We start from the raw sequence: 15196 nt of genomic DNA, 5'->3' as shown, positions 1-15196 counted from the left end.
CCAACCCTTGCCAATTATGTGCTATCCAAGGAGCACTCTGAAAGTTGTCTCAAGGCTTCAGCATGTTGTATTCAACTCAGGCTCACGTATTAACCTGGCCCCTTCATAATCTTGTAGTATCATTGAGCCATAATCTAATGTTTGTGCACTTCAGCCACTAAACACGTTCTTCCATTTTCACAAGCAATTTGATGCCCATGAATGTTTAAAATACACTGTGAATGCCTTATAGAAAACATGTTTGAATGGCCCCCAAACCCTCTAATCTACCAAATATTTGGAACATATCTGAGATCCATCTTCAACATTTATTATTTCTAATCAGCCTTTTAAAAATAGTTACATATGATAAAATTTACCTATTTGATGAAGTTTGACAATATTCAAATTACAAACCTTTTCCATTATACCAAATGGTTTTCTCTTCTCCTTAGCAGTGAATTTCCTCTCACCAACCCCAGGTACAAGTACTCACTGATCTCCCTTTTTTCAATATAGACTTGTTTTCTAGACATTTTATAGAAACTAAATAATGCAGGAAGCAGTCTTCTGTGCCTGGCTTCTTTCATTTAGTATAATGCTTTTGAAATCATCCATGTTTCTGCATGTATCAGTTTTGTCCTTTTATATTGCAACATATGATGTGTGTAAATATGCAAATATTTGTTTATCCATCTACCAGATATAGGACATTGAGTTGTTTTCAATTTTGGATATAAGTTATAAAACTGCTATTAACATTTGAATGCTGTTTTTATGAATCTGTTATTTCTCTTGGGTTACTATCTGGTAAGGGGATTGCTCCGTCGTATGGTAAGTGTGTTTGTATATGAAAATGCACACAGCCTTTTCCAAAGTGGTTGTATTATTTTATATTTCAACTGACAAGGTACAAGAGTTCCAGTTGCTACAAATTTTCATCAATATTTGGTATGGTCAGTCTTCTTAATATTAGTCATTTTAGTTGTGCACAGTGTATATCATTGCAATAATTTGCATTCCTCTATTGACTAATGATGTTGAACAACTTTCTTGTACTTATTTGCTGTTTATATTTTTTCTTTTGGTGAAATGTGTGTTCCAAGCTGTTGTTCATTTTTAATCGGATTGTTTGACTTATTAATATAGAATTTTAAGTATTCTGTATATATACTCTGCAAAACAGCCATTTAGCAAATGTATATTTTTCCACTAGTGTCCTTTTTCTGCTCCAGGATTCAATCCAGAATTCTATAATGTGTTTAGGAATCATATCTCTTTAGTTTACTCCAGTTTATGACATTTTCTCAGTATTTTCTTGCTTTTCACGACTTTGAGACTTTTGAAGGTTATCAGTCAGGTGTTTTTTAGAATATCTCTCAATTTGGGTTTATTTTATACTTTCTCATGACTACACTGGGTTTATGGGTCTTCGGAAACAATACCACAGAGGTGAAGTGACCTCTCATTGCATCCTATCAGCGGGTATGTGATACCAACATGCATTATCACTGGTGAGCTTAACCTTGGTCACCTGTTTGAGGTTGTGTCTGCCAGATTTCTCCACTGTAAAGTCACTGTTTTTTGCTTTACATATTCTATTCTTTGCAAGTGAGCTATTAAATCCAGCTCACATTCAAGAGGATGAGAATTGAGCTCCACTTTCTGGAGGGAAGAGTATAAAAAAATTTTGTGTACATATGTTAGAATCACCATAATGGGCTGAGCCTGTGGCTCACTCGGGAGAGTGCAGCGCTGGGAGCGCGGTGACGCTCCCACTGCGGGTTCGGATCCCATATAGGAATGGCCGGTGCACTCACTGCCTGAGTACCGGTCACGAAAAAGACATTAAAAAAAAAAAAAAAAATCACCATAATAATTAAAACATATTTGGTGGGGAGATACTATAGGGCATGGAAATACCGTTTTTCCTTAAAGTTTTGTCCACTAATTATAATATTCATTAGTGAATCTTGTCTGCAGCAATTATTACTGTTGTATTCTAATGGTGATGTTCTATTTCTCTGACCTCTATATTTAATATTTAGAATTCTTCTGTAAAGATTTGTCCTTTCTCCTCTGTTAATTTATTTAACTCCAGGGACTGGAAAGTTTTTTCCTGGTAAGGACCAAATAGTAAATATTGTAGGCTCTGAGAGCTGGATTTTAGAGAAAATATCATAAGTACCTACTTTCTACTAACTTACTCTAAGACCTTGTCCCAAACTTTTGTGATTCTGGTATTTATTAATCTACTGTTAGTTTTGTACTTGTAAAAGAGCACTTTATTATAAGATATATCTTTTTAAAAATTGAGAGAGCTTTGGGTATTAGTTTCTGGATACATTTTAATAAAAGGATGATAAAATATGCTTTTGAGAGAAATTGTTGCTGTTTAAATATTTGACAACTGGAAGATATTGTTTCTTACTGGAAATACAATCTCTTAAAATTTGAGCCAAACTTAGAGGTCAGTTTTTATATTTTACACATGATAAAACTGAGGCTTGGAGAACATAAATAAATTGTGTAAGGTCATATGCACAGCTGGGACCAGAATCTAGACTCTAATACTAGAGAATTGTTTCTTCCATTACCCTTTGCTGGTACACACAAGAAGAAATGAATATGACAGATAAAAAAATGTAGGGTTAAACTATTCTTTAAAAAGAATAGTTTTTTAAAGTTTTTTTTTAACTAAAATAATTTTAGTTTTGTAAGTAAAATGATTCAAAAACTGAACATTAAATATAATACTAGAAATAGGAAATCTTTGTCTATTTTGTCTTTATGACTGCTCAATGCTATGAAAGGTAGCACACTATAAAAATAAGTTCACAGAAATAAAACAACTGCTCAGGCTACCATTTATTTTGGCAATTGTCAGGAAAGATGAATTAGTCAGTATAAATTCTCTAGAGGTGGCATGATGTGTAAGACTAATAAACACTGTACCTGATGATTCCCTTGGAGAGAAAGAGAATAACCTCATAGAAGAATCAGGATTAACAGGAAATGAGACCAATCTTTCACGGCATCATGAAGGTTAGAAAGATAAAGCTATAATACTCCAAAAGCCATGAAATTACTTCTAAAGGCAATAATCGATTTAGTGAGAAACATTAGACAACTACAAGTCTAAAAACATCAACAAGAACGGTAAGCCCTGGAGGTCACAACCCACAAATGGCTGGTAAATCCTGTTTCCCTCGCCCTACTCCTCAGCTAAATTGATTCATGCTGAATCTTGATCCTGAAACTACTGTTTCCAGAGGAGAAACTGTTTTACTCACTAGGAATTATCTTTCCTTCACTCACTTTTTAAAGAAACAGAAGAAAGAACAGTTGGATGGAAGGGAGGAAGGAAGAAAAGAAAGTTCTACCATTGTCTGTATTTTTCCTAGGTTATTTCTTTACTCATTGATTGAAAAGCCTTCAGTGAACTTGATTAGTTGAGTGCTGTGTTTCTCACAGTAATACGAATGGTCTTCAAGAAGTTCATGGAAAGATTCACATTATCTCTTAATTCAATTTTCCCACCAACTTTTTGAAGTACCCTCCATATAATTGTGTAAATTATCACAAGTAATGATTTTCTTATTTCAAGTCTTTTCTGAATATTATGCATTTCTCTGTGCTCTAAGTTGCACAGATTCTCTTCTTACATTCAATTATCAATTGCAATTTTCAATTCATAATTATTTATGGAGATGGCATTGTATTATGCCCTGTGGATAGTGAAATGGAAGATAGTCTTAGTATTCAATTAAACCACTGATGTCTAGTTGAGGGGTTCCTTACTTTGAGAACATCATTTCCTGTGTGAGGTAGAACAACCCTGAACATTGGCTACTGAGGTGTGGCCAAGTTAAAATTATGATTTTCTATTAAGTTTTGTGAAATGGACACATTTTTTCTTTGATAATCATAATACTAAACATTTTTTTAAAATTTAAAGACACCAAAACAGAAATTTAGATGGTAAAAATGAAAAAGTGAGACTATTTTGGTTTTTTGAATTTTACTTATGCATTTACTTCTTGTCAAATAATAAATTTACCTTTTTTGAAAGATTGATCAGTTCTTCCATACTTTTCTCACCCCATCTCCAACTCCCAAGTTCCATTACCTGGAGACAACTGTTCTCAACTCCTTTAATTGCTTCTTCTAGTACTTTGGGTTTGTTTTTAAATAACATGTACATTCTAATATTTCCTGATTTTCATTTACAGATATTACTTATTGATTTCCTTGGAAGATGAGGATAAGATTTCATTTCTTCTCTTTGGTTTCTCCCCTCCTGATACACACACTTTCTCTCTTCCTATAGTTTCAATACTCATATTCACAATTGCTGGCTGAATCAATATTAAATGTTTGTAGTGTTTATGAATACCTAACCATTATTCACAACAAAAGGCTGGAGATTTCCTAGTCAAGTACAATATACCTTTGGTTTACCTTCTGGGAAAGAAATTGTGTTGATTTTCTCCCATTGGCAGTTTTAGGTTTTCCCCGTGGTAACCTTAAAATATTTTTTTCCATTCTTCCAAAGAAAATGTACCCTATGGAGAAGCAGTGAGCAATAAAAGACTTCATCAGCACCAATTTTTTTTTCTTTTTGGCAGCTGTCTGGTGTGGGAATCGAAACCCTTGATTTTGGTGTTATCAACACCATACTCTAAGTGAGAGGTTGGTTAATGGACACAAAACAGGTAGATAGAAAAAATAAGTTCTATTGGTGTACAGTCAAGATAGGCATTTATAATTAACAATAATTCATATTATCAAATGGCTAGAAGAGAGATCAAATGTCCTCATCACAAAGAAATGATTAAGTTTTGTAATGAAGAATATGCTAATTACCCTGATTTGATCATCACACATTGTATACATGTATTGCCATTTAACTCTGTACCCCACAAATATCAATGTACAATCAATGTTTCAATAAAAAAAGGAGTTTATCAAAGACCATTTAGGGGAGGAGGCTTTGAAGGAGCATGGGTCAAATATTATACACCACACAACATTTTTATTTCTCCAGAAAGTTCCCTGATAAATCAGTTTCCATGTCTTTCTTCTCAGTTGCCTGACAGCAAAGATTCATTTCCCCTCCCTGACTCACAATTTATATAATTTCCTGTACATAGGTGTCTCTCTAATTCTCTGACACTTGGCTTCACTTCTATCCTTTCTTAGGCTATGTATTTTAGTTCTTCTCAGGCTTCTCTACTTTTGCATTCTCAGAGACAAATTTTGCTATCAGTCTTTGAATCAGTCAGGATAGGCTAAATTATTCCTTTGTAATAAATAGCCCCTAAATCTCAAGTGCTTAATATAAAAAATTTTTGCTTTTGGTACATGCCCAATGTAATTTGGGAGGAGGGGTCTGCACAAGGTTGATTCATGCTTCTATGCTCATGGCAATAATAGGAAGAGTGACACATGTCATTTCTACTCACATTCTATTAGAAAAAGCAAGTTACGTGCAGACATCTAACTTCAGTAGGGTCAGAGAGGTATAATATGTACACTAAATTGGCCTCAGAGTAAAATTTTAGTCCAGAAGGTGAATACCAACCAACCTCATATATTAATTTTAGGACACTGAAAAAAGAATATTAGGATAATGATAATCTAGGCTTTTGCTCACAGCACAGTATATTTTTATTGCAGGTGACTATCATTTCAGGTCCAGTAAGCAAACAGACACTAGCCATTCATTTCATGCAAGCCTCTGACAAACTTGCCAATGGAAATAAATGTCTCTTGTTGCTCAACTAGCTTGGGTACAAACTCGTAACTTGGAGGTGAAAGGTTGTGGATTTTATTATCAATCATCTGAGCTGCTCACTCCTCCAGCAGCAAAGTGCTGATGCAAACAAGATAGGGGAGAAGTATTCAATTCATTAGCACATTATTCCACGCTGTTAGCAAAATATCATATTGTACAAAACATTGCAGCATAAAAACCAGCTTCCTTTCATTGTAACATATGGATCTTTGTGAAGAAGATGTGCAAAATACAACGTTCCACAAATTGCTATGAATTGCTGGTGAGAAAATTTGTTTGCAGTTCCTAGGTATTTCTTCTTGTCTGTGACTATCAAACAATGGCAGTATGATGGATTGAGTCACCACAAGCAGATCTCTGTGAACACAGTCTCTGGCCTCTGTCGAATAAATTAGAGACCTGACTTTAACACTCAATAGTAACATACTTTGGGAATAAGTCATTTTACTTTTTGGCCACTGTTTTTTGGGTTTTTTGTTTGTTTGTTTTATCTTTGCATTAAATACACACTGAAGAGTAAATAATGATTGCTAAGACATAGCTGGCAGAGAAGTCAAGATGAAGCTGCAGTTTGGTATACTCATTACTTTATAAGAAAAATTCATTTAAACCATTTCTCAAAACAGTACAAACAGATGAAGAAAACTGATTACTTTTGCCGTGTTTTGTTTTAGAATATAAAAATAAACAAAACCATTAAGTTACCTAGCATCATATAGCTTATATTCTAGTGAGATGACAGAATATAAATGAGTAAACAAATGATAATAATGACAGTCTTAATTATGCAAGATAAGTGAAATGGGAGTCATACAGTTTTCTACTATAATAGGTCATTCATAAGAGACCTCTATGAGGAGAAAACGTGAGCAGAAATTTGAATAAAAAATAAAGCAAATCAAAGTTTATTTAAGGGAAAATCATTCCAGACAGAAAAGATGAAAATTAAATAACCATAATAGGGAATTTACTTTTCATGTTCAAGAAACAGCAAGGAGATCAATGTGGCTGGAGAAAAATGAACAAAGGGAGAAGAAGTAGGATAAGAGGTAAGAGTCAGCCATGGGCCCGATTATTTGGCTCTCCAAGCTCCAAATGGTTCCAAGATAATTTTCCTAATCAGATGGGTGAATGGTGGTGCCATTAGCTTGGATAGGGAACACTAGAAGAGATGCAGATTTGAGTGCCAGGGGGATCAATGCTATATTTCAGACATGATAAATTTGTGAGAAGATGCCTATCAGATTCTGGTATTTGTTTTCTGTGCTGTGTAACAAGTCACCACAAACTTTGTGACTTAAAACACAAATTTACCATCACAGTTTCTGTCAGGCCTGGTTAGCTGGGTTCTCTGCAAGCCTGCACACAAAGTATTAGCCAGCTTTGTCCTCTTCTGGGGGCTTGCTGGGGAAAGGCTCTGCTTCCAAGCTCACTCCAGCCACTGGCAGTCTTTCATTGCAGTTTTATTATTTCTGGAAGCTTGCTGCTTTAAAGCCAGCAAAGAGAGCAAGACTCTAGAGCACCTCAGCTAGCAAGAGGAAACCTTATACAATGTAACATAGTCACAGTAGCAACATACCATTACCTTCATCATATTCAAATCACAAGTCTTGCCCTGTCTCAGGGGGAGGGAATTCAATAAAGGCATGAAAACCAGGATGTGAGAATCATGAGGATGACGTACAAGTCCGTAGGCCCCCTAGTGGATAAACTGAGTTGAATATATTATTCCATAAGAAATACAAGGGCTGAAAATAAAAATTCCAGCACTATCAAGGTACTGATATTTTTAAAGCCTGAGTCTGGATGAAAACATAATCAATAAAGACACAGAAATGGTAGATATTTTATTCCAATTGACATATAGAGAATATCCCAGTCATCTAGATTTAAAACAAAAAATGTGGAAAATAAGTTTTGCCACATAATGGGTCAGCTCTTGTCTGCTTTCTCACAGCTACGACTTTTTACTAATTGTTAACTATTGTCAGATACTTGGGATGTGCCACACAAATACTGTGCTAAGAACTATAGACAGGTCATCTCACTTTATCCCTATAATAAACCACGAGGGAAACTATATTATTTTTTTTAATTGATGAGAAAACTGATGCTCAAGGTCACATGGCTAGTAAATGAAGCAACCAATGAATATGATGCGATTCTATAACCTGTGAGCACTTAAACCCTCCTTTATAGTGCTTCCCTTTGTGACCAACTTGCTGGGTCCTTGAGCCACATTTCCGCCTCTGATCATTGACTTGTGGTGTTTATGGCTTCACGAACATGCCATTCTTTTTGATTTGTTTCCTCTTGTCCTTTATCCAGATCATATCAACTTACTTCCTTTCCTTGGGAGCTGTCAGCATACATCTTTGCTGGTCACCATTGCTTTAATATAGTGTAATGGACATAATCTTTTACCGACTTTGCGTTTTCACTGAAAACAAAAAATAGCTGAGGCATTTAAAAATGAATTCAGTTAGTGCACAGGAAGGAATTAGAGAAAAATCTATTAACTTAAACCTAAAAGAAAGAAGAATTCCAAGAGAAAAGAAGAAAGATACTTTTGAGTAGGAGAGAAAAAAGTAAATATATTTTTCAGAATTATGCAAATAAGTTTTATGTATTATATATAACAGTAAGCTCGGAATTATAGCTTGAAGAATGAATTTACCTTTTCAAATATTGGAAAAAGGATGATTCAAAATATGTTTATCAATTTTAATGGAATGCTTTATAGTAGAAATTTTAGTTGATTTCTTTTTGTTATTTTGTACTTAATTCTTGGTGAATGTTTATAATTTATACATATTATACAATGCATTCATTTACTGTATTTCAAATTATACATAGGATGTGGTTTAGTCTATCTCTTTCACTCTATGTGTTGCTGTCCTTCACCCAATATTAGCATTAAGATGTGTCTCTATTACAAATTCAAATCAAGGTATCCAAGAACACAGAAGATCCTTTTTATCCCTGAAAAGCAGCCAAAGATAAAATAAGTTATTCCAGTTAAAAAACCCCCTGGAACTTACATTTGCTTTTCATATGAAAAACTCTAATACAATTTTTATGGATAAAAGAAAATATACATTTTATAGAATGGAAGAGAACAGTAACATCTACTCATGAAAAAATTGGGGGCTGGCCAGTTAGCTCACTTGATTAGAGCGTGGTGTGGATAACAAGTCAAGGGTTCAGATCCCTATACAGGCCAGCTGAAAGAAAATAATAGTAAGAGATTAAAAACAATAATAATAAAATAGAACTAAAAGAAAAGAAAAGAAAAAAATTTGATATATGTCTGTGGTTTCATAACTTCAGATTTAATATTTCAACAAGGATATGACATCCTTACAGAACAGTTTTACTTTGAAAAACTAGAATTAAGATTATAGAAGATCATAGCTTAACATCAGTAAAATAACAGCATCTTTAGTACTTGCAAAATTTGCATTTATCTTTATTTCGGAAGCAACATTTTTTGTTTGTTTCTATAAGCATATTCTTCCTTATGTAAGAAGTCACATATACTGTATTACCTCTAGGGCTGCAGTAACTAAGTACCACAAACTGGGTGTCTTATAATAACAGAAATTTATTGTCTCAAGTTCTGGAGGCCAGAAGTCTGAAGTCAAGTTGTCAGCAAAGCTTCGCTCCTTCTGAATGGGATAGGGAAAGAACTGCTCCATGCCTTTCTCCTGAGGCTCCTCTGGTAGCCTCAGGTGTTCCTTGGCCTATAGAAGCATCACTCCAATCTTCTGTATTGATATAAGATTCTCACTGTATGTCTTTATTGCATCTTTCCTCTGTCCGTGTCTGTCTCTGCATCCAAATTTTCCCTTATAAGGACACACATCATAATAGATTCAGATCTACTCTCACTACCTCATTTTAACTTGATTAGCTCTGTTAAGACCCTATTCCAAATATGATCAAATTCCGAGGTACTGGGAGTTAGGACTTCAACATATCTTTTTCAGGATACATTACTCAGCCTGTGATACATACTTATATAAAAAGGCACATACACTTTTATGTACATTTTTAAGAGTATGTTTTAAAATCACAATGTAAAAAGTTTGTACTGAAATATTGAATTCAGATTAAGTCATTGAAATTGATATCCTCGTGTTTACTACCTCATGCAAACTGTGTTGTCATTTAACTTATTTTTAATTAAACTTGCTCCAGGTTCCTGTACATTATTGAAATACAAATCTGTTTTATTCTTTTTAGGTGATTCAAGATAACAAAACATAGATCCAAAGAGAAATTAACAGTATCATAACAATAACCTAGAGAAGAGAAGCTATAAACAGTAAGAAATAAATATTTATCAAAACTTTAACTGTAACATTAAAATGAAGGTGCATATTTATTAGCAGTATGATATTAACTTATTTTTAAGTACATAGTAAATCACATGTGGTTAGAATAATTTACATGTGCTTTTAACAGCAGGCATAAGTTTTAAAATGTTGTTTCTGTCCTTGCTTGTGCTTTTGAGGTCTTATTCGAAAAATCCTTGTCCAGACAAATGTCATGAAGTATTTTCCCTGTTTTCTTTTAGTAGATTCATAGTTTCAGATCTTAAGCTTATATCTTGAACCCATTTTGAGTTAATTTTTGTAAGTGGTGAGAAATAGGGGTCTAATTTTTTCTTCTGCAAGTGGGGATCTAGTTTCCCAGCACCATTTATTGAAGAGATTGTCCTTTCCTCAATGTCCATTTTTGGCACCTTTGTCCAAGATCTCACTCATATGTGGAATCTAAAAAAATTGATCTCACAGAAGCAGACAGTAGAATAGTGGTTACTGGAGGCTGGATAGAGGAGAGGAGAGAGGATGATGGGGAAAGGTTGGTCAGTGGTAAAGTTATAGTTAGAAGGAATAAGTTCTAGAATTCTATTATACAGTAGGGTGACTATAGTTACCAATAATATACGGTATATTAGAAAATAGCAAGAAGAGAGGATTTTGAATATTTTAACCACAAAGAAATGATAAATGTCTGAGGTGATGGATATGCCAATTACTGTAATTTGATTATTACATATTATGTACATGTATTGAAATGTTATACTGTACTCCATATAATGTACAATTATTGTGTCAATTAAAAATAAACTTTAAAAATGCAATTTCCAGCCTCTAAGTCTGTTTTATGTTCTTTATGTCTGTATAGTTGAGAGATTATTAAGATTTATAACTATAAAAACCATTAAAAATTTATGAATTACTATTATGTATATATTTCATCTGTGAAATGAAATTCTTTCTCAGTACGTTTTGTCTTGATTAGAGGTTTTTATGCATAAAGTTACTCAACAATTCTGGATATTTGTTAAGAAATGCTGCTGCTGCTACAGCTACTACTACATAGTATTACTATACTTACATAGTATTACTATTTCTCATTTAATTGTCATAACAACACTATGAAGTAGATACTGTTGCTGTCTACATAATACAAATTATAGAAACAGGCACAGAGAAGTTAAGGAAACAGAAGCACAGAGAAGTTAAGTGAGTTTCCCATGGTCACACAGAAAATTAAAAGAAACCAGATTGTAGCAGAGCTCCTTGAACTGAAGGACTCATTCAATGAAATAAAAAACACAACTGAAATCTTAAGTGGCAGATTAGAGCAAGAAGAAGAAATAATTTCTGATCTCAAAAATGGTATTTATGAAATAACCCAGACAAGGAAAAAAAAAAGAAAAGGCAAAAAGAATTTTAAAAAATGAAGAAAGTCTAAGAGAGATAGCAGAAAAACTTAAGTGCACAAACATCTGAATCATGGGTATTCCAGAAGGGGACAAGAAAGGTAAAGGCATTGAAAATCTACTCAAAGAAATAAAAAAGAGAACTTCCCAGGTATAGGGAGAGGTACAGACATTCAGATCCAGGAATTTCCTCAAACAGATTCAATTGAAAAGATCCTCTTGAAGACACGTAGACAAACTGGCAAAGCTCAAGGACAAAGAAAATTCTAAAAGCAAGAGAAAAGCATCAAGTCACTTATAAGCAAGACTCCAGCAGACTAACAGCAGACTTCTCAACTGAAACTCTACAGGTGTGAAGAAAATGGGATGTCATATTTAAAATGCTAAAAGAAAAAACCTTCAGAAATGAGGGTAAAATAGTGTATTTACCAGACAAACAAAAACTACAGAGGTTCATCACCACATGATCAGCCTGACAAGAAATTCTCAAGGGACTCCTGCATCTGGAATCTAAAAAAGCAATAATCACTATCGTGAATACACAAGAAAGAATAAAACCCACTGGCAAAACACAAATGCAAACAAGAAAGAAGAAAGAAACTAAATTTTGCCATTTCAAAAAAACCAATAAACTTTGAATATGAATAATAAAAGGGGGAGAAAGGAACAAAACATATTTAAAACATCTTAACAAAAAGAGATAAAATGCCAGAAGTAAGACAATACCTCTCAATAACAACCTTAAATGTGAATGGATTAAATTCCCCACTCAAAAGACAATGACTAGCTGATTAGACTGAAAAGCTAGACACAACTATATGCTGTCTTCAAGAGACTTACCTCACTTGTAAAGATGCACGCAGACTAATAGCGAAAGGATTCAAAACAGATATTTCACACAAAAGGAGAGCAAAAATGAGCAGGACTAGCTATTCATACATCAGATAAAATAGACTTTAAACCAAAAACTGTAAAAAGAGACAAAGAAGGCCACTATAACATGATAAAGGGATCTATTCTGCAAGAAGACATAACAATTGTAAATACATATGCACCCAACATTGGACCTCCCAGATATATAAAACATACACTGTAAGACCTAAAGAAAGAGATAGACCCAAAAACAATAACAGTGGGGACATGAGCACCACCTCTCAGCAATGGACAGATCTTCCAGGCAACAAATCAACAGAAAAACAAAAGATATAAACTATACTTTAGACCAATGTGACACAGCAGATATCTAAAGAACATTTCGTCCAACAACCACAGAATATACATTCTTCTCATCAGTGTATGGAACTTTCTCTGGGATAGACCACATATGAGGTCACAAATCAAATCTCAACAACTTTAAAATAATCAGCCATCTCAAATAATTTTTCACACCACAAGGGATAACAAGTGAAACTCAGGATGCTGTACAAATACATGGTAATTAAACAACAGGCTCCTAAATGACCTGTGGGACTAAGAAGAAATTAAACAGGAAGTAAAATACCTTCTTGAAACCAATGAAAATGAAGACACATCGTATCAAAACCTGTGGGACACTGCAAAAGCAGTATCAAAAGAATAGAAATATTTCAAATAAACAATGTAACACTACATCTCAAAGAACTAGAAAAACAAGAACAATCTAATCACAAAATTAGTAGACAGAAAGAAATAAGATCAGAGAAGAACTAAATGATATAGGGACCCCAAAAGTGATGCAAAAGATCAATGCAACAAAAACTTGGTTTTTTGAGAAGACAAACACAATAGATGAACCATTAATTAGGTTAACTAAAAAAAGACAGAAGACCCAAATAACAAAAATCAGAAATGAAAAAGGAAACATATACAATCAACACCACAGAAATACAAAATACAAACAGTCATAAGAGACTAAAACAAACAAATATACACCAACAAATTTGAAAATCTGGAGAAAATGGACAAATTTCTGGACACATACAAACTTCTAAGACTGAACCAAGAAGAAGTAAAATACCTGAACAAATCAATAACAAACAACAAGATTCAAGCAGTGATCAGCAGTCTCCCAACAAAGAAAAGCCCAGGACTGGATAGCATTACTGCTGAATTCTACCTGATATTTAAGGAGGAATTAATACCAATTCTCTTCAAACTATTCTAAATAATTGGAAGAGAAGCCATTCTCACAAAGTAATTCTATGAGGCCAGCATCATCTTGATACCAAAACCAGATAAAGATAAAACAAAGAAATCTACAGGCCAATATCTTTGATGAACCAAATGCAAAAATCCTCAACAAAATACTAGTAATCAGAATACAGTATCACATCAGAAAAATTTTACACCATGATCAAGTGGGATTTATCTCAGGGAGACAAGAATGGTTCGACATATGCAAGCCAATAAATGTGATACACGACATCAACAAAATAAAAAAACCCATATGATTATCTCAATAGATGCAAAAAACACATCTGACAAAATTTAATATCACTTCATGACAAAGGCTCTCAGCAAATGAGGTATAGAAAGAATCTCAATATGATAAAAGCCATGTATGACAAATCCACCACCTATATCATCCTGAACAGTAATAAGACAAGGATGCCTACTTTTACCACTCCTGTTTAACATAATATTGGAAGTACTAGCCGGAACAATGAGGCAAGAGAAAGAAATAAAGGGCATCCAAATGAAAAGACAAAGTCAAACTGTCCCTGTTTGCGGATGACATGATCCTATATAGAAAAGCATAAAGACTCTACCAAAAAACACTTAGAGCTGATTAACAATTTCAGTAATGTTGCAGGATATAAAACCAATGCCCCCAAATCAGTAGCATTTTTATTCTTCAATAACTAGCAGAAAAAGAAATCAAGAAAAGAATCCCATTTACTGTAGTCACCAAAATAATAAAATGTATAGGAATCAATTCAAGCAAGGAGGTGAAAAATCTCTACAATGTGAACTACAAATCACTACTGAAAGAAATTAAAGAAGACATGAACAGGTATACAGACATTCCATGCTCTAGATTGGAAGAATCAACATTGTGAAAATGTCCATAGTACCCAAAGTGATCTACAGATTCAATGCAATCCCCATAAAAATACCAAAGACATTCTTCACAAAAATAGAAAAAACAATACTAACATTCATATGGAATGACAAAGGACCCTGAATAACCAGAGCAATTCTCAGCAAAATAAATAGATAAATAAGTAAATAAATAAAGGTGAAGGCATAACACTCCCTGACTTCAAATTATACTACAAAGTTACAGTAACCAAAACAGCATGGTACTGGCATACAAATAGACACACAGACCAATGGAACAGAATAGAGAACCCAGAAATCAATCCACATACAGCCCACTGATCTTTGACAAAGGCATTGAGAACATACATTGGGGAAAAGACTGCCTCTTTATTAAATGGTGCTGAGAAAATTTGACATCCATATACAGAAAAATGAAACTAGATCTGCACCTCTTGCACCATATACCATATACCTGCACCATATACCAAAATCAACTCAAAATGGATTAAAGACTTAAGTATAAGACCCAATACTATAAAACTCATAAAAGAAAACATAGGGGAAACTTCAGGAAGTAAGACCAGGCAAAGACTTTATGTATAAGACTCTGAAAGTGCAAGCAACAAGAGGAACAGATAAATAAATGAGATTATAGCAAACTAAAA

This window comes from Cynocephalus volans, chromosome 6, assembly GCF_027409185.1.
Source record: "Cynocephalus volans isolate mCynVol1 chromosome 6, mCynVol1.pri, whole genome shotgun sequence".
Taxonomy (NCBI): domain Eukaryota; kingdom Metazoa; phylum Chordata; class Mammalia; order Dermoptera; family Cynocephalidae; genus Cynocephalus; species Cynocephalus volans.
Note: the sequence above shows the minus strand (reverse complement) of the source record.